This window comes from Triticum urartu, chromosome 5, assembly GCF_003073215.2.
Source record: "Triticum urartu cultivar G1812 chromosome 5, Tu2.1, whole genome shotgun sequence".
NCBI classification, from domain to species: Eukaryota; Viridiplantae; Streptophyta; class Magnoliopsida; order Poales; family Poaceae; genus Triticum; species Triticum urartu.
The window spans coordinates 498,191,325-498,212,549 of NC_053026.1; the positions used below are offsets into that span (position 1 = coordinate 498,191,325).

At 42.2% G+C, this 21,225-nt stretch overlaps 1 long non-coding RNA gene across 1 annotated transcript; it reads right to left on the minus strand.

Moving 5' to 3' along the window:
- Window positions 1–231: 231 nt before the first annotated feature.
- On the minus strand, window positions 232–3,510 carry LOC125556437. Its single transcript, XR_007305094.1, has 2 exons — window positions 2,958–3,510; window positions 232–1,985 (listed from the first exon to the last, which is right to left on the minus strand). It is a non-coding gene; the product is annotated as an uncharacterized LOC125556437 (long non-coding RNA).
- Window positions 3,511–21,225: the final 17,715 nt, after the last annotated feature.

The following is a 21,225-nucleotide window of genomic DNA, read 5'->3' on the forward strand; positions in this document are numbered from 1 at the left end:
CCCTAAAATATGTACACTGCCAACGCACAAATTCCCTTCGAATTTGACCTATCATTTCTCTCCACTCAATTGTACCATAAGCTAGAATACAATATATACACAGAACATCACACATGTAGAGTAATTAAAATTGCATCATAACATATATATCTCAACATTACATTGTGTCTGCATGCATACATATGTATACATTTGTAGGTTCACAAGTGTAGTACTGCATCACAGCATACATACAGGTTCACAAGTCCAGTACTACATCACAGCCAAAAGGACAACAATCCATCATGTATACATGCATGCATTTGTAGGTTCATGCCTCCAGTATAACATCACTAAATATAACATCTTGTTTCAGTTACAAGGTGATTCCATCCTAGAGTGCAACTTCATCAGATAGATATTAAAACCAAAAACCGAGTTAGATTCTAGCAAGAGGTCCTTTTAGATCACAAAACACAGATCCATAAACTTGTGGGTGCAAAAGCAGACCTGAAAAAAGAAGCAAACCAATTACGGCATCTTAGAAGTATTTAATCAAAGCACAACCTGGTCACTAGACTACATCGCTCCAACTAGATAGTAATTTAAGAACAACATAGTTGTAGTGATTAGCTAAGCTCTCGTCAGAGATTTTGTCCAATGGATGAAACTCTCAAGTTTAGTTTGACTTGTGATACATATACTGGTGAAATATCAACATCATCCCAAGAGACAAAAGGCAGGTTCAGTTCACAGTACAGTACGCAAGGTTAACTTGTATCACATGGCATTCATTCTCATATCTTCAAAGGGTAGTAGTTTACATATAAACTTAACTGAAAGGGTCAAAAGTTTGAAACACTTGCTCATACTCCCTCCGCCCCATAATATAAGAACGTTTTTGACACTAGTGTAGTGTCAAAAACGTTCTTATATTATGGGACGGAGGGAGTATATCATATCTCCCAGAAGGTCAAAAAAGCATCCAACATGTAGTAAGATTACCAATTAGCCATGGCATGTTTATATATGGAAATATTTTCGTCCAGCATATAATACATATAAATTACTCCCTCCGTCCCATAATGTAAGACGTTTTAGTGTCGAAAAACGTCTTACATTATGGGACGGAGGGAGCACTTATTCTCTAAATATCAAATAAATGTATTAAAAATGCCTAGTAACAGCAACAAGACTAGTACATGTACAACATGACTAGTAGAGTTTTAAAAACACACCCTTTAAGGCCTATTTCTTTAAAGCAATACACCGGGAAAAAAGTACCTAACTTAGAAGTAATTTAAGAAGCAATATTGAACAACATAGCTTACAGATGTTGCACAAAGTAACACATCCTCATTTATATTTGCAGACTATTCTTAAAAGACAAAAACAGAAATGAGTAGAAACTAGCCACTACGAAATAAAAATTACCAAGGAGCATACCAGAACACAGAAGCTTTTTGACCCAAAAGGATCTGCCAGGAGCATGAGCAGAGCACAAGCATTAGGTACCCATGCTGTTCCATAGTGACAAACAGCATAAAGTTTCCGTATGTTACAAGCCAGAGCATGAAGTACCAGTTTTTGGCATATTGTATATAGAACTATAAATGAACGAGTACCAAGATTATTGTTACTTTCAGTTTGGCATTGTTCAGCTATTTCTTAGAGAGAGCAAATACTATATGTACTGATTAGAGAACCAATAGATGTCTTTCTTAATCCTAACAAGGTGCCAAGATACTACACCACCTAGTATTGTAGTATCTACTCATTATAGAGCCAATAAAAATTAAGAACAAAGATGATAGTTTTACTCAAGTAACAAACTCACCATTTTCCTTTGGTAGCAAGCCAAGGAAGCACTCTCTTGACGGTGACCGGCGATCACATCCACTTCTGCTCTCTGAAATCACAAGAAGTTTCTTTCCGTTCTGTTTTGCACCACATCTCAGCCATCATTCACAATGCATCTCGAAAGCTTTGGACCGATCAAGTTTTCTCTACAAAGATCAATAGATTATAGGCTAAGTATAATTCTGTTAGGAGAAAAGGTGAATTTATGGCACATGGTATTCTGGTCAATTTGTTCACCCACATGTAAACTTTAGGAGAAAAGGCCATCTACAGTCATGAAACACAAAATACTAACCAGTCTCCACAACTACGAAAATATTAAAATGAATACATGTTAACACCGCTACAACTGCATCACATCATTAAAAAGCATCATCACTTTCGTAATAGCAAGATACAAGCACTCAAAAATCATGTATATCAGGTTCATAAAAGCAAAATACACAACCCAGTCTAAGAAGCATGCATGTTATCTATTCATTACCTCTTAATAGAGACATATAAATATATCTTGTTATCTGTACTAATCAAATCTATTCATTACACAATTCCCCAACTTTGTCTTGTTAAATGTAGATAATTCAATTAGACCATGTACTTTCAGGGAGGGGGCGAGCAACAATATCATATATACAAAAATCAGATATGACATGCAGTTCTCCAAGCTCCCAACCATCTTAGAAATGCAATGAAAGAAGCAAGACATCTCAGTATCTCGCAAACACACCAGGGCATAAAATGTGTGATTAAGTATAACTAAAGAACCGCATTTGAGAGCAAAATCTTCATGCTAGCTGACTCAAACTCAATTGACATGATGGCATCTAGCTACATACGCATTTGCCAGTAGCAGCTTCTAGTCAGGGCAAACCTGAGCAATGCATTACTGCACAACCCACAAAAGCCCATGTTCTGTCACTTCTATTGGCTCCCTGTATATGCAGAATTGCAAGCAAAATATTTGAACAACTAGAATGATTATTTGTTCTAAGGCAATGATGCCAGAATCAAAAGGGCCTTTTGCATCGCAAGAAGCAGAACAGAGGAACAAAAAGGTAGAAGACGGAACAGAGGAACACATGATGAGGAAAGCAGAACAGAGGTTGTGGACTCTGGACCTGCAGGTTTGCCCGAGATGGTAGTGGCACACCATAGGCAACGAGAGATGAAGGGCGGGTAGAGGGCGCCCAAGGCCAGGCTCACCACGCCAGCGCTGCCACCATGGTGAACGAATCTGCCGATGCCAACATCGACTGCGTGCTCTGGATGGAGGCCAGATCGTCAAGCGTTTCGTGGAGGTCGCCTCCGAACTCGCCGCTGACCTACGGCAGCGGCGTCAATGGGGGATGCAGAGGCGTCGTCGTGGGCGGGGGATGCGAGGGCGACGGCACTAGGCGGCGGCGTGGGCGATGAAGGGATGGGGCGGCGACGATGAGCGGTGTAGTATGGATGAAGAAGATGGGGGCGAGGCACTGGGCGGCGGCGTAGGTGGGGGATCTGGGGCGGCGGCATAGGTGGGGGATCCGAGGCGGCGGCACTGCTTGTTGTGCGAGACGATGGTGATGGTGAGTGCGGCGGCTGAGGGAAGGGGAAAGACATTAGGGTTGTGTGGCGCTTCTAGTGACTTCTACCATTCGCGTCTCCGCGGCTGTCTTGTGGGCTTTTGGGCCTGAAATTTACGCCCCTGCCAACGCGCATACCGGTAGTGCGCCCGCCCTCGTTTGCTTTTCGGGGAAGATTGCCTGACCCTAAAGATGCCGACACATAGATTGCCCTTCTAAGTTAACTATTGCCGGCAGATAGCACGCCCTGTATATTTTTTTCCGGCAGTTAAAGCTTTCCCGGCAATGTAGCTGACTCGGATTCTTTACCTTTCCCGGCAGTTAATTGCCCCCGAAGTTTTTCGTGGTGTAGTGGGAGGAGAAACATAATATCCAACTATAATAGCAAAGCTCGCGATACATCAAGATCATGCCAAATCAAGAACACGAGAGAGAGATAAAACACATAGCTACTGGTACATACCCTCAGCCCCGAGGGAGAACTACTCCCTCCTCATCATGGAGAGCACCGGGATGATGAAGATGGCCACCGGAGAAGGATTGCCCCCTCCGGCAGGGTGCCGGAACGGGTCTAGATTGGTTTTAGGTGGCTACGGAGGCTTCTGGCGGTGGAACTCCCGATCTATGTTGCGTTCTGGAAGTTTTAGGGTATATGGAGTTATATAGGTAGAAGAAGCACGTCAGGGGAGCCACGAGGGCCCCACGAGGCAGGGGGCACGCCCCGGGGGGTGGGCGCGCCCCCACCCTCGTGGGCAGCTCCTGTGTCTTCTGACGTGGGGTCCAAGTCCATCAGGTGTGTTTCCTTCCAAAAATAACTTCTCCAATTGATTTCGTTCCGTTTCGACTCCGTTTGATATTCCTTTTCTTTGAAACACTGAAATGGGCATAAAACAGCAAATCTGGGCTGGGCCTCCGGTTAATTGGTTAGTCCCAAAAATAATATAAAAGTGGATAATAAAGCCCAATATTGCCCAAAATAGTAGATAATATAGCATGGAGCAATCAAAAATTATAGATACGTTGGAGACGTATCAAGCATCCCCAAGCTTAATTCATGCTCGTCCTCGAGTAGGTAAATGATAAAAAAGATAATTTTTGATGTGGAATGCTAGTTGGCATAATTTCAGTGTAATTTTTCTTACTTGTGATATGAATATTCAGATCCGAAAGATTCAAGACAAAAGTTCATATTGACATAAAAACAATATTACTTCAAGCATACTAACTAAGCAATCATGTCTTCTCAAAATAACATGGCCAAAGAAAGCTATCCCTACAAAATCATATAGTCTGGCTATGCTCCATCTTCAACACACAAAATATTTAAATCATGCACAACCCGATGACAAGCCAAGCAATTGTTTCGTACTTTTGATGTTCTCAAACTTTTTCAATCTTCACGCAATACATGAGCGTGAGCCGTGGATATAGCACTATAGGTGGAATAGAATGGTGGTTGTGGAGAAGACAAAAAGGGGGAAGATAGTCTCACATCAACTAGGCGTATCAACGGGCTATGGAGATGCCCATCAATAGATATCAATGTGAGTGAGTAGGGATTGCCATGCAACGGATGCACTAGAGCTATAAGTGTATGAAAGCTCAACAAAAGAAACTAAGTGGGTGTGCATCCAACTCGCTTGCTCATGAAGACCTAGGGCATTTTGAGGAAGCCCATCATTGGAATATACAAGCCAAGTTCTATAATGAAAGATTCCCACTAGTATATGAAAGTGACAACATAGGAGACTCTCTATTATGAACATCATGGTGCTACTTTGAAGCACAAGTGTGGAAAAAGGATAGTAGCATTGCCCCCCCTTTTTTTGGCCTTTCCTTTTTTTATTTGGCCTTTCCTTTTTTTGGCCTTTTTTTATTTGGCCTCTCTTTTTTTTATTTGGGACAATGCTCTATTAACGATGATCATCACACTTCTATTTATTTACAACTCAATGATTACAACTCGATACTTAGAACAAGATATGCCTCTATATGAATGCCTCCGGCGGTGTACCGGGATGTGCAATGATGCATGAGTGACATGTATGAAAGAATTATGAACGGTGGCTTTGCCACAAATACAATATCAACTACATGATCATGCTAAGCAATATGACAATGATGAAACATGTCATAATAAACGGAACGCTGGAAAGTTGCATGGCAATATATCTCGGAATGGCTATGGAAATGCCATAATAGGTAGGTATGGTGGCTGTTTTGAGGAAGGTATATGGTGGGTTTATGGTACCGGCGAAAGTTGCGCGGTACTAGAGAGACTAGCAATGGTGGAAGGGTGAGAGTGCGCATAATCCATGGACTCAACATTAGTCGTAAAGAACTCACATACTTATTGCAAAAATCTATTAGTTATCAAAACAAAGTACTACACGCATGCTCCTAGGGGGATAGATTGGTAGGAAAAAACCATCGCTCGTCCCCGACCGCCACTCATAAGGAAGACAATCAATAAATAAATCATGCTCCGACTTCATCACATAACGGTTCACCATACGTGCATGCTACGGGAATCACAAACTTCAACACAAATATTTCTCAAATTCACAACTACTTAACTAGCATGACTCTAATATTACCATCCTCATATCTCAAAACAATCATCAAGTACCAAACTTCTCATAGTATTCAACACACTCATAAGAGAATTTTATTATTAATCTTGTATACCTAGCATATTAGAATTTTAAGCAAATTACCATGCTATTTAAGACTCTCAAAATAATCTAAGTGAAGCATGAGAGTTCATCTATTTCTTCAAAATAAAACTACGACCATGCTCTAAAATATATAAGTGAAGCATTAGAGCAAATGACAAACTACTCCGAAAGATATAAGTGAAGATCAATGAGTAGTCGAATAATTATGCAACTATGTGAAGACTCTCTAACATTTAATAATTTCAGATCTTGGTACTCTATTCAAACAGCAAGCAAAGCAAAATGAAATGACATCTAAGAATAGCAAACATCATGTGAAGAAGCAAAAACTTAGGATCAACCGATACTAACCGATAGTTGTTGAAGAAGAAAGGTGGGATGCCAACCAGGGCATCCCCAAGCTTAGACGCTTGAGACTTATTGAAATATTATCTTGGGGTGCCTTGGGCATCCCCAAGCTTGAGCTTTTGTGTCTCCTTAATTCCTCTCATATCACGGTCTCCCTAAATCTCAAAAGCTTCATCCACACAAAACTCAACAAGGACTCGTGAGATAAGTTACTATAAACCATTGCAAAAACCTTATCATACTCTGCTGTAGAAAATCACTAAAATTATTGTTCAACATTGCATACTAAATGCCTCTGCATATTTAATAGTCCTATCCTCAAATAGAATCATTAAAGAAGCAAACATATGCAAACAATGCAAACATAACAGCAATCTGCCTAAACAGGATAGTCTGTAAAGAATGCTACAACATCCATACTTCACTAGCTCCAAAAATTATGAAATAAAATTCCCACTGTAGTAAATTTATCAGAGATTAATATGAAAAAGGTTTCAACATTTTATCACATTCTGACTTTTCTAGGGAATTATTGCAACAGCGGTAAACTTTCTGTTTTCAAACAGCAACATGAAGACTTGTAACATAGGCATAGTAAAGACTATCAATGCCACTTTTATTGAAATAAAAGATGCAAAACATTGTTCTAAATAACAAAAATAAAATCCTAACAAAATAGATTGACGATCCAAGCAAAACACATATCATGTGGCGAATAAAAATATAGCTCCAAGTAAAGTTACCGATGAACGAAGACGAAAGAGGGGATGCCTTTCGGGGCATCCCCAAGCTTAGGCTCTTGGCTATACTTGAATATTACCTTGGGGTGACTTGGGCATCCCCAATCTTAGGCTCTTGCCACTCCTTATTCCATAGTCCATCGAATCCTTACCCAAAACTTGAAAACTTCACAACACAAAACTTAACAGAAAACTCGTAAGCTCCGTTAGTATAAGAAAATAAATCACCACTTAAAGGTACTGTAATGAACTCGTTATTTATTTATATTGGTGTTAAACCTACTGTATTCCAACTTCTCTATGGTTTATAAACTATTTTACTAGCCATAGATTCATCAAAATAAGCAAACAACACACGAAAAACAGAATCTGTCAAAAACAGAACAGTCTGTAGTAATATGGATAAAACGTATACTTATGGAACTCATAAAATTCTAAAATAAATTTCTGGACCTGAGGAATTTATCTATTAATCATCTGCAAAAATAATTAACTAAATATCACTCTCCAAATAAAAATGGCAGCAGTTCTCGTGAGCGCTAAAGTTTCTGTTTTTTACAGCATGATCAACAAGACTTTCCCCAAGTCTTCCCAAAGGTTCTACTTGGCACAAACACTAATTAAAAGCATAAAACCACATCTAAACAGAGGCTAGATTAATTATTTATTACTACACAGGAGCACAAAGCAAGGAACTAAAATAAAATTGGGTTGCCTCCCAACAAGCGCTACCGTTTAACGCCCCTAGCCAGGCATGATGATTTCAATGATGCTCACTTAAAGGATAAGAACTGAAACATAAAGAGAGCATCATGAAGAATATTACTAGCACATTTAAGTCTAACTCACTTCCTATGCATAGGGATTTTGTGAGCAAACAACTTGTGGGAACAATAATCAACTAGCATAGGAGGGCAAAACAAGCATAACTTCAAAACTTTAAGCACATAGAGAGGAAACTTGATATCATTGCAATTCCTACAAGCATATGTTCCTCCCTCATAATAATTTTCAGTAGCATCATGAATGAATTCAACAATGTAACCAGAACCTAAAGCATTATTTTCATGATCTACAAGCATAGAAATTTTATTACTCCCCACATAAGCAAAATTCTTCTCATGAATAATAGTGGGAGCTAACTCAACAAAATAACTATCATGTGATTGAAAATTAAGATCAAGATGACAAGTTTCATGGTTATAATTATTCTTTAAAGCATACGTGTCATCACAATAATCATCATAGATAGGAGGCATGCTTTCATCATAATAAATTTGCTCATTAAAACTTGGGGGGCAAAAAATACCATCTTCATCAAACATAGCTTCCCCAAGCTTGTGGCTTTGCATATCATTAGCATCATGGATATTCAAGGAATTCATACTAACAACATTGCAATCATGCTCATCATTCAAATATTTAGTGCCAAACATTTTATAGATTTCTTCTTCTAGCACTTGAGCACAATTATCCTTTCCATCATACTCACGAAAGATATTAAAAAGGTGAAGCATATGAGACAAACTTAATTCCATTTTTTTATAGTTTTTCTTTTATAAACTAAACTAGTGATAAAAACAAGAAACTAAAAGACTCGATTGCAAGATCTAAAGATATACCTTCAAGCACTCACCTCCCCGGCAATGGCGCCAGAAAAGAGCTTGATGTCTACTACAGAACCTTCTTCTTGTAGATGTTGTTGGGCCTCCAAGTGCAGAGGTTTGTAGGACAGTAGCAAATTTCCCTCAAGTGGATGACCTAAGGTTTATCAATCCGTAGGAGGCGTAGGATGAAGATGGTCTCTCTCAAGCAACCCTGCAACCAAATAACAAAGAGTCTTTTGTGTCCCCAACACACCCAATACAATGGTAAATTGTATAGGTGCACTAGTTCGGCGAAGAGATGGTGATACAAGTGGTATATGGATGGTAGATAATAGTTTTTGTAATCTGAAATAATAAAAACAACAAGGTAGCAAGTGATAAAAGTGAGCGTAAACGGTATTGCAATGATAGGAAATAGGGCCTAGGGTTCATACTTTCACTAGTGTAAGTTCCCTCAACAATACTAACATAATTGGATCACATAACTATCCCTCAACATGCAACAAAGAGTCACTCCAAAGTCACTAATAGCGGAGAACGAACGAAGAGATTATGGTAGGGTACGAAACCACCTCAAAGTTATTCTTTCCAATCAATCCGTTGGGCTATTCCTATAAGTGTCACAAACAGCCCTAGAGTTCGTACTAGAATAACACCTTAAGACACAAATCAACCAAAACTTTAATGTCACCTAGATACTCCAATGTCACCTCAAGTATCCGTGGGTATGATTATACGATATGCGTCACACAATCTCAGATTCATCTATTCAACCAACACAAAGGACCTAAAAGAGTGCCCCAAAGTTCTACCGGAGAATCACGACGAAAACGTGTGCCAACCCCTATGCATAGGTTCATGGGCGGAACCCGCAAGTTGATCACCAAAACATACATCAAGTGAATCACGTGATATCCCATTGTCACCACAGATATCCACGGCAAGACATACATCAAGTGTTCTCAAATCTTTAAAGACTCAATCCGATAAGATTACTTCAAAGGGGAAACTCAATTCATTACAAGAGAGAATAGGGGGAGGAGAAACATAAGATCCAACTATAATAGCAAAGCTCGCGATACATCAAGATCGTGCCAAATCAAAAACACGAGAGAGAGAGAGAGAGAGAGAGAGATCAAACACATAGCTACTGGTACATACCCTCAGCCCCGAGGGAGAACTACTCCCTCCTCGTCATGGAGAGCACCGGGATGATTAAGATGGCCAGCGGAGAAGGATTGCCCCCTCCGGCAGGGTGCCGGAACGGGTCTAGATTGGTTTTCGGTGGCTATGGAGGCTTCTGGCGGCGGAACTCCCGATCTATGTTGCGTTCTGGAAGTTTTAGGGTATATGGAGTTATATAGGTAGAAGAAGCACGTCAGGGGAGCCACGAGGGCCCCACGAGGCAGGGGGCGCACCCTAGGGGGGTGGGGGTGCCCCCCACCCTCGTGGGCAGCTCCCGTATCTTCTGACGTGGGGTCCAAGTCCATCAGGTGTGTTTCCTTCCAAAAATAACTTCTCCAGTTGATTTCGTTCCGTTTCGACTCCGTTTGATATTCCTTTTCTTCGAAACACTGAAATAGGCATAAAACAACAAATCTGGGCTGGGCCTCCGGTTAATAGGTTAGTCCCAAAAATAATATAAAAGTGGATAATAAAGCCCAATATTGCCCAAAACAGTAGATAATATAGCATGGAGCAATCAAAAATTATAGATACGTTGGAGACGTATCAGGTGCATATGCGTATGTGTACGTGTTGATTCTACCCATTCCTTTCCAAAGCGAACCCCCTCTTAATAGTATGGTTTTCCTACGACTCAAATCCATCGAAAAAGAAATGTGAGAAAACCGTCTTTACTCTCTATCACCGAGGGGAATAAACCGTCTTATGCCATATATAAGAATATTTGAAATGCTTAATGCACATAGTTAGTCCGCAAATAGCATTGTCATCAATCACCAAAACTATTAAGAGAAATATGCCCTAACTCTTATAAGTAAACAAATTATTAGCGCAAGCAATACCTAGCATATGCAAGGGAGAAGAATGAAACATTAATGATCTTAACACTAAGAGACGTAGCTTAGTAATATGAAGATTTCTATAACCATGCTTGCCTTGTGTAAAATATTCTCTTTATGATCCACATGCATACAAATTTTATAATCTTTCAAGATTGTGGCATTAACATCAATTAAAGTCCTGACATCTCCAAGCCTACTTTTATCAAAAAATCATAAGATTGAATATTCTCCGGACATGTGGGATTCTTTTTACCTAAAGTAGGCACTCTTCCAAACCCACTTTCAACAATTTTGCAAATATTATTATAAGTAATAGATTCATCATGAGGCTCAAATAAATTTTTAAGATCACAAGAATCGTCATAATTATCTCCCAAATCATGATCATCATAAACCATAGTAGGCATAACAAAATCATCATAAATAGTGCCTACAAGCATAGTGTCACAATAAAAAGGCGTATTTTCATCAAGTGTGTCATGTTCATCACTTGAATCATAAAGATTACCATGTTTATCCAAATCATGTTTTTCTTTTACAACCTCCTTATTAGTAGGGGGCTAAAATTATAATGTCCATCAAACTCACACTCTCCAAGCTTATAACTTTGCATATCATTAGCACGATCGATATTCATAGAATCGTACCAATATCATTGTAATCATGCTTAACATTCATGGAACTATCATCAATCACTTTATAAAATTCTTCTTTCAAAACTTCATAACAATAATCAGATTCACCATTTTCAAGAAAAACGTTATCCATATCCATACCTAATAATAAAGGGAGGAAGATTTATTAGTTCTCATTCCGTCATCCCTTTATATTCGTTAATTTTATATTAACCACAAAGATTGATGGTTGAGATTTAAAATGAGGAAGTTTTCTCTCTTTTTTCTCCTATCTATAAAAAGATATCTAAAACAAGTAATGATTTCTAATATACGTCTCATCTTTCATCAAGAACCGGTAGATGTATCAATTGATCCTTCTGATGGATTCCTTCCCGCACGTATAGATGGATATATTCATGCATCTATTCCCGCAAAAAAGAAACCCGGTCACGATCAATTTCCCAGTAGCTGCCTAGCGCACCTGCCATAAAAATTTAAAATCAAATAATAAGTCGACACATATCTGATTGATTTTTTCTTAGTGGTTACCGGTTTGTGGTGTGGAGCAGACTAGGACTACCATTTTCCTATATGCATGCATCACGAGGAGATTATACATGGCATGCGGCCATCGGCCAAGTTGTCGTAAATGGAGAGCAAGGCGGTGGTGGAGGCAGTTGCCGTGGTAGGGCACTCTGCCATCCATCAAGGCCGCAGACTGGCACAATACGACGACCTCCCGTGAGTCCGGGACATCCATGTGCGTGCTCACCTCCCTTGCCAAAAAACATGGACGTCCAAAGTACTAAGCACACACCTAGATTAATCTCGCCGTGCTAGCCAGAATTTATGTCATTGACTGAACAAGCAAACAACACAAGTGAATACACACTCGATCTGGCGCAAAACACATGCATGCAGAGGTATTAGTGCGGGGTCGTGACCACGCCACTAGTATGCTCGTCTTGCCATGCACCTAGTGCCGCTGGTGATTAGCCTCCGAACAACCCGCCCGCTATTCTGCTAGAGTCCCAAAGACGCAGCTGTTGATCGAGCGCACTCGACCTCGGAGGTGTTCCACACCACACATGTTGGTGTTTGCACTGCCGCCAGGCAATACACGTGTTCTTGTGCATGCAGACCATGAAGACATGCGGAAGTCAGGAACTGCGCGTTCAATCACTCCAACTCGCCCCACCTCGGATGAGGCTAGCAATGACAATCATGGCAATCGACACGGACAACTTGAGGAGCCTGTCTGGCGCAAGAGAAGGAGGATGCTTATACGTTTTAGTCCCATGACTAAAAGTAGTGGGACTAAAATTTGCTAGCCTCACCCATGCTTGGATCCAAATACTAAAAAGACTAAAATCAAGTTATTGAGCATTTATTATCTTTCAACCCCTCCAATCCAGAACTCGCATGTGTTAAAGGAGAGGCATTAAATGATGAGAGAGAGGGCTAATACATATTTTAGTAGGTTTCTTATGACTAAAAAATTTTAGCCTCAAGACTAGTCCTAACCTCTTTTTAGTCAGGGGTGCTTGGAACTTTAGCCTCTAAAAAAAACTATTTTTAGTCAGACTAAAAATAGTCCTTTGGATCCAAGCACCCTGGAGATCACACCAATGTCAGTGTCCTCGGCTTGTGGGTGGCGTCTGAGTCGCAATTCCATGTGCGTCCAGAAGTTGTGGTTGATGTGGCATCATGGGCCTCGAGGAGGAATGTGCTGGACAGGGGTTGAGGGAGGATGGGAGACTGAGAAAGAGGGAGCCTAGGTGCTGGCTGTCGAGAAGGAGGAACACGGGCTGGCCACGGACGTTGACGATGATCTTAGTGCACCTATTAGGTGTTGGACCGACTTCCAACACCAAAATTGAGGTAGAGGAGGGTTTTGATCGATTGCCCAACATCGGTCTCCACTTTAGTGTTGAGGTAATTGATGATTGCTCCGTAGGGAAGCACGGGACTATCATCGATGTCTGAGCCACGTGACACGTGGATGAAGTGTATAGAGTTAAATACGTTGGGGGTGCCTCAACTTGTCCTGCGCGATCAGTTTAGTGTATTTGCAAAATACATAAAATAGGTGTTTGAACTTGTCCGGCCGTGCAAATACAATGCCTCCATTCGTATCCAGACATACGCCCAGCCGTGTGGCGTGTCAACGTGGTGGTGGCCGAGTTGTCGGTGGCCGGAAGTGTGGAAGTCGCTGGGTGACCCGAACATGAGGATATTTAAAGTAAAACTCAAATTTTATTTAATCACATAGGAAAGCCCCATAAATTTACGGATTATATTGCACGCATAGGCTGTCCATCAGGGCATACTGTGCTTAGTAGATATAGACTAGGTCAAACTTTATATATTGCGTTGCTATGTAAAATGTAATTTTGGAGCACCGGGACATTGTGCCCATTTTTTCGAAGGTTGAAGAAACGGATTTTTACAGCTAAAAAACTTCTAACATTTTTTGTACATGCACACATAGAAGTGTGATATATCTGTGTTTTTTTTTCAAATCTGTATTTGTATGTGAGAGATACAAAAAAGACAAATACATGCAAAAAACAGCTAATTTTTTGACAGGATTTTCGTTTTTTTTGCAGGGTATAATATAACAAAATTTCAAACAAAACTTGAAAGTCACTTAGAGCACATGCATACATTTTAGTGTGAAATTTTTAAAAAAATTATGAAACTTTTAGCCAGTTTTTAAACTTTCAAGAAAAAACGTGCTCAGTGGCCACCATGTTCAAAAATTCCTCTCTGGTTGCTATGCACCTCTCAAACATGCTCAGTTGCTACTAATGTTGGCGCTCGTATGGGTCTGCAGACTTAATTTCCAGGTTCTTTATTTTTATTTTTCGTATTATATTTACCATTTGGAAAAGAAATGTAGGAACAAAATACAACTGCCATAAACTTAAAGAAAGTGTTAGTGCATTTGAAAAATGTTCAACATGTTTTTGGAAAATGTTTCACACTATTAAAAAGTTATAATGCATTTCTGAAAAATGTTCGGCGTGCGTTAAAAAAGTTTACAACATGCATTTTTAAAGAGTTCAACGTGAGTTAAAAAATTATTGTGTAAATTATCCTTACATTTCTACAAACACAGTTTACATGTTTGATACTAGAATTTAATATTATTCCACAATAATTTTTCAATACAGTAGAATAGTTTACAAAATACAATGTCATCAATTTGTTACTAATTGGGTATTTTAGAAATATAATGAAGATAAACAATAATTGTGTGTGTTTGTTTGTCCCGAATGAAGATTCATAAATTTAGACAATAATTTCTAATATCAGTTAAAATATTTAAATCCACATAAATTAAGTTCATGTCAACCTCTTTGAAGTACACAATAATGAAAATGGAAAAAGATTTAAAATATAAAATATTTGTATATTGATAATTGTATTTTTCATATGGGAAATTTTATGTGTTATGAGACTAAACAGGAACTTGGAAAAATAAAAAGAAGAAAATTGCAGAGTGATACATAGATTGTATTTACACAGCTTTGTAGCTAAGAGTTTAATTCAAAGCATACTCCGGTCGGCTGGCCAAATCGTGCCGTTCTTGAACATGACGTGACAGGTTTGATACCCCTCCATGGAGATATGTTTTTCATGTTATTTATCGCTAGCATACAGTGTTTTTGATGGCTTTTTTATCGATTAAATAAAACGCGAGGGGGGGAGTGTAAAAAAATCCCCACATGCGGGCCACCCAGCGCCTCTTAGACACCGACAGTTGGGCCACCGCCCCGTTGGCACGCCACACGGGCTGGATGTACGTCTGGATACGAATGGAGGCACCGTATTTGCACGGTCTGACAAGTTCGAACACCAGTTTCACGTATTTTGCAACTTTATGCACTAAAGTGACCGTGCAGAACAAGTTGAAGCACCACCAGTGTATTTATCTCAAGTGTATACTTGTAGGATCCGTGTCGATGGGCAGGAAGGGTGGCAAGTGGGTCCTCACAGCTCTGTGAGATATTGTCAATTGGTACCGAGGACATCTTCGCGTGTTATCTATTGCGACCCACGGGCCCTTTCGCTAATAAATATAAAGAAAAACACTCAACTTCATTTTTTCTTTCAAAAATCTTACCCAATAGCATTTTCTTCATTATTAGCTATTGCTTTATCATAATTAGACTGTTTGAAAAGTCCAGCTCGTGGACAAGGATCCATATCAATATTTTTATTTTTACTTTCTGTTTGTGTGTGTCAAGGATAAGGATAGCATAACTAGGCAAAATAGAAAAAGTAAGTAATGTGTTTGTGTGAAGGCACCTCTTTGTTAAGTAGAATACTACCTAGGAACGATGCTAAAAATCTTTTGCTTGCTCCCGTAGGAGCTGATGGGACTACCGAAAGAGGAAGGGTGAAGCAGAACAGAAGCAAATATTTCCCTTAGTTAAGAACCAAGGTTATCAATCCAGTAGGAGTCTCCCAAGCTAACAATGTAAATATCACTTGTGCACAAACAATTAAAAACTTGCACCCAACTTGCCAAGAGGGTTGTCAAGCCCCTTGTCCTGTGAGTTACAAGATTAAATGCAAATGATAGAGATAGATAGTAGCAAAGTAGAACGACAAATAAAAGGAGAAATTTTGTAGAAGAATTCAGTAATGGAGAATAGACCCCGGGGCCATAGGTTCACTAGTGTCATCTCTCTTAAAAATAGCAACTAGCATGGTAAACAAATTATAGTTGGGCAATTGACCCAATTGCATAATTCATAACTATGATCATTCATGGCATAATTTCATATAGGCATTACGTCCGTGATAAGTAGACCGTCAATTCAACTATATCTACTATTAATACTCCACCCTAAAACCGCTATCCAGCATGCGTCTCAAGGTAAGTTTGCAAGAAACACGGGAAGAAGTCAATCAATATGGCAAACTCCGTCGTTTTATCCTTAGTGGAAACAGTACATTATGTGTATTGGCCCTTATTGTCACTGGGTTAGAGCACCGCAAGATTGAACCCACTATAAAGCACCAACCCCTTTTAAAAAAACCCATCAAACTTGGCCAAAGAAGATAGATAGATCAGAGAGCACACAAAGCTATTTAATTATGTAGCAACAAAACCTCAAAAAATTCAATTGATTTCAATGAGCACTCTGATCATAAAGTGACAATTCATCATATCCTAACAAACACGCCACTGATTACATCGAATTGATCCCGGTCATGTGAGAAGGCTCACGAGAACTTGGTATTGAAGATCCAAAAAGAGAGAGAGAACCATCTAGCTACCACTATGGACCCGTAGGTCCTAATAGAACTTCTCGCACATGGTCATGGAGGCAGCAAGGTTGATGAATTTGGCTCTGGCAATGGCCTTCAACAGGGCTCCCGAACAAGCCTCTAGATGGGATGAGGGAGTCCTGGATTAGGGGGTGTTCGGGTAGCCGGACTATACCTTCAGCCGGACTCCTGGACTATGAAGATACAAGATGGAAGACTTCGTCCCATGTCCGGATGGGACTTTCCTTGGCGTGGAAGGCAAGCTTGGCGATGCGGATATTCAAGACCTCCTACCATTGTAACCGACTCTGTGTAACCCTAACCCTATCCGGTGTCTATATAAACCGGAGGGTTGTAGTCCGTAGGACAGAATCAACTCCATACACAACAATCATACCATAGGCTAGCTTCTAGGGTTTAGCCTCCTTGATCTCGTGGTAGATCTACTCTTGTACTACCCATATCATCAATATTAATCAAGCAGGAGTAGGATATTACCTCCATCGAGAGGGCCCGAACCTGGGTAAAACAAAGTGTCCCCTGTCTCCTGTTACCATCCGGCCTAGACGCACAGTTCGGGACCCCCTACCCGAGATCTGCCGGTTTTGACACCGACATTGGTGCTTTCATTGAGAGTTCCTCTGTGTCGTCGCCCTTAGGACCGATGGCTCCTTCGATCATCAACAACGATGCAGTCCAGGTTGAGACTCTTCTCCCCGGACAGATCTTAGTCTTCGGCGGCTTCGCACTACGGGCCAATTCGCTTGGCCACCTTGAGCAGATCGAAAGCTACGCCCCTGGCCATCAGGCCAGGCTTGGAAGCCTAAACTACATGGCTGACACCCACGAGGACTTGATCTTCGACGGATTCAAGCCACAGCCAAGCGCGCCGCACTGTCTTGATGGGCATGATATAGCTCTGCCGCCGAACAGCGCTTTGGAGGCCGCACACGCACCGGTTCCGACCATTAATTCGGAGCCCACTACGCCAATCAAGGATGAGTGGTTGGACGTCACCTCAGGGGCTGCGATCCCAAAAGTGATCGAGCCAAACGCTAGCCCCGCACTCTGCACAACCCGTGACTCCAAGGGTCCGGACTCCACCCCGGACTCCGAACCCCCCGCGCCCCTGCTAATCGAATCCGATCGGGCACCGATGATGGAGTTCACCGCCGCAGACATCTTTCAGCACTCGCCCTTCGGCGACATCCTGAATTCTCTAAAGTCTCTCTCGTTGTCAGGAGAGCTCTGGCCGGACTACGGTCAGCAAAGTTGGGATGCGGACGACGAAGAAGTCCAAAACCCACCCACCACCCACTTTATAGCCACTGTCGACGATTTAACCGACATGCCCGACTTCGGCTCCGAAGACATCGACAGCATGGATGACGATGGAGGAGATACCGACGAACCAACGCCCATAGGGCATTGGACAGCCACCTCATCTCACGATGTGTACATGGTGGACACCCCTAAGGGAGACGACAACGAGGAAAAAGGGGAGGAGACAAGAGATCGACCCCCCGAAAAGCAATCAAGGCGTCGGCGTAAACGCCAACCTAAGCTCCGCCTCGACACAAACCCAGCCATAGAGCAGGACGAGCCGGTAAACGACGGGCAGGCCTTAGAGCAACCGTCCGAACAGGGCAACACGGATAGAGAAACCGAGCATCCCTCCTCTGGCGAAAATGGCATTCCGGACGACCTCACGCCGAATAAACTCATGGAGCAGAAGAATCTCCATGAGAGGCTCGTTGCAACTGCACACAGCCTAAAAAAGCAGAAGCGGAAGCTAAAAACAGCGGAAGACGCACTCCGGATCAGATGGAGCAAGGTAATCAATGCCACAGATAAGTACGGCGACAGTCGCCGCACTAGAAGCTATCCGAAAAGAAAGCTACTGCCTGAATTCGACGAAGAGGCCCTAGAGCCCTCGCATTCGGAAAATGAAAAAGCCACATGGTCGGATGGACGACCCCATAAAACGACAAGCGGCGCCGCACCTAAATCAGCATGCGACCCACTTAAGGATTCACATCATGGCCCAGTCAGGTCCATTTATGGGCCAAGAAAGCAAGCTCTCGTAAGCAACACTATGAAGCAATCATTAGAATCCGGCATACCCAAATACAGGGGTGCCGCACACCCCCTATGTTTCACCGATGAGGTCCTGGAGTATGAATTCCCAGAAGGATTCAAACCCGTAAACATAGAGGCATATGATGGAACAACAGACCCTGGAGTCTGGATCGAGGACTATATCCTCCACATACACATGGCTAGAGGAGATGATCTCCACGCCATAAAATATCTACCCCTTAAGCTTAAAGGGCCAGCCCGACATTGACTTAAAAGCCTTCTAGAAAACACAGTTGGAAGCTGGGAAGAACTCGAGGATGCCTTCCGAGCAAACTTTCAAGGGACCTATGTCCGTCCTCCGGATGCAGACGATCTTAGTCACATAACTCAACAACCCGGAGAATCAGCTCGGCAATTCTGGAATAGATTCCTCACTAAAAAGAATCAGATAGTCGATTGTCTGGACGCCGAAGCCTTAGCAGCTTTCAGGCATAACGTCCGAGACGAATGGCTCGCCAGACACCTTGGCCAAGAAAAACCAAGAACAATGGCCGCACTTACAAGCCTCATGACCCGCTTTTGTGCAGGGGAGGACAGCTGGTTGGCAAGGTGCAGCCCCAGCGACCCAAGTACATCTGAAACCAGGGATGGAAACGGAAGACCGCGACGTAACAAGGATCGTCGCCGGACTAAGGACAAAAGTCCGAAGAGCACGGCAGTCAACGCCGGATTCAAAGGCTCACGACAAAATCAGGAAAAACCGCCCCCCCCGGGATAACAGGGACGATCCATCCAACCTAAATAAAATCCTGGACAGGATATGTCAGATACACAGTACTCCCGCGAAGCCTGCGAACCATACCCACAGAGACTGTTGGGTCTTCAAACAATCCGGCAGACTCAATGCCGAACACAAGGGGCTCGACACACCAAGCGAAGACGAGGACGAACCCCAACAGAAGAGCACCAGGAAACAAAAGAACTTCCCGCAAGAAGTAAAAATAGTGAACTCACTTCACATAACAAAACATGCGGTGCCCGTAAAGGTACGCACCACACGGCCCATCCCCAAAGGGTCCTGCCACTGGTTGTCAAAACCGATCACCTTCGATCAGTTAGATTATTCTAGGAATATCAAGAATGCAGGATGGACTGCCTTGATACTCAATCCAATAATTGGCGGACTCAAGTTTTCAAATGTCCTTATGGACGGCGGCAGCGGACTAAACCTGATATATCAGGATACAATACAGCACATGGGGATAAACCCAGCAAGAATCCGTCGCAGCAAAACCTCCTTTCAAGGGGTAATACCCGGTCCGGACACCCATTGTACGGGTTTTCTCCGGCTCACAGTCACATTCGGCTCTGCCGATAACCTCCGCTGCGAAAAGCTGACCTTCCACGTCGTCCCGTTCTCAAGTCGCTATCAAGCACTACTGGGACGCGAAGCTTTCGCTCGATTTAACGCAATACCGCATTATGCATCTCTTACGCTTAAGATGCCCGGTCCACAAGGCATCATCTCCTTGATGGGAAAACACTAAAGTGCGCCTCCCCAAGCGGAGGACAGTGCGGCCGCTTTAACATCCCCACAGCAAAATGGCCTCACCAGCCAAAAAACTCCAAAATAGGTCATTTAAAGACCACGAACGCGGATAGACGAGTTCGGTGCAAAATCACCATTGATGCAGGCTTAGAAGCCATATACCCCCGCACAAGGGGCTCCACGCATATACAATAAGAGACAATAAAGCTCAAACTTCCATATCTTACTTTATATTTTGCTTATTTTTAACTTTTTTGGCACGACCCGTTCTCAAACTCAGTTCCTCTCTTTTACAGATGAACGTCGTGCGGCGCCTGTCCAGGATACGGCACAACGGAGACACAAGCGCAAACGTGCAGTAGGGACCCGTCCTAAAGGATTCTTTTTAGATTAATACCCTGCGTAAACCTTTTTTTTACTGTCTCTTGTTGCTACACATCCCCTGGTTTTTTCTTTCCAGTATAACCAAGGAGGAGGCTGGCGTCTTGGCATGTGGCCACGTCAGAATTTTTGCACGTACCTGGACACTAGGGGCTTTTTTAATCAAGAGTGTTGTTTGGCCCGCACTCATAAAGACCGAACGCCTTAGGGAGTGTTCGGCGTCGCGAGTTTTGGCATTATATGCATCAGCTCCGAATCATGTCTTTGGTCAAATGTTGGGTTGCCCGGCTCCTGAGTTCGGCTACCTTACGTTCCGCTCTATCGGCTAAGGTAGCACCAGGAGAACTACTGCGATTGTGCCCCCGGTTCGGCCAGGGCGAGCACCTCAGTAGAGAAAGCCGAAAACTGACTGTCATGATGTAGCGTGAGACTGGTCAGCCACTCGATGACCGATCGGAATCTATCGGATTCCTCCACTTTAACGAAGGGCCGCTTCCCGGTCAGGCACATACGTG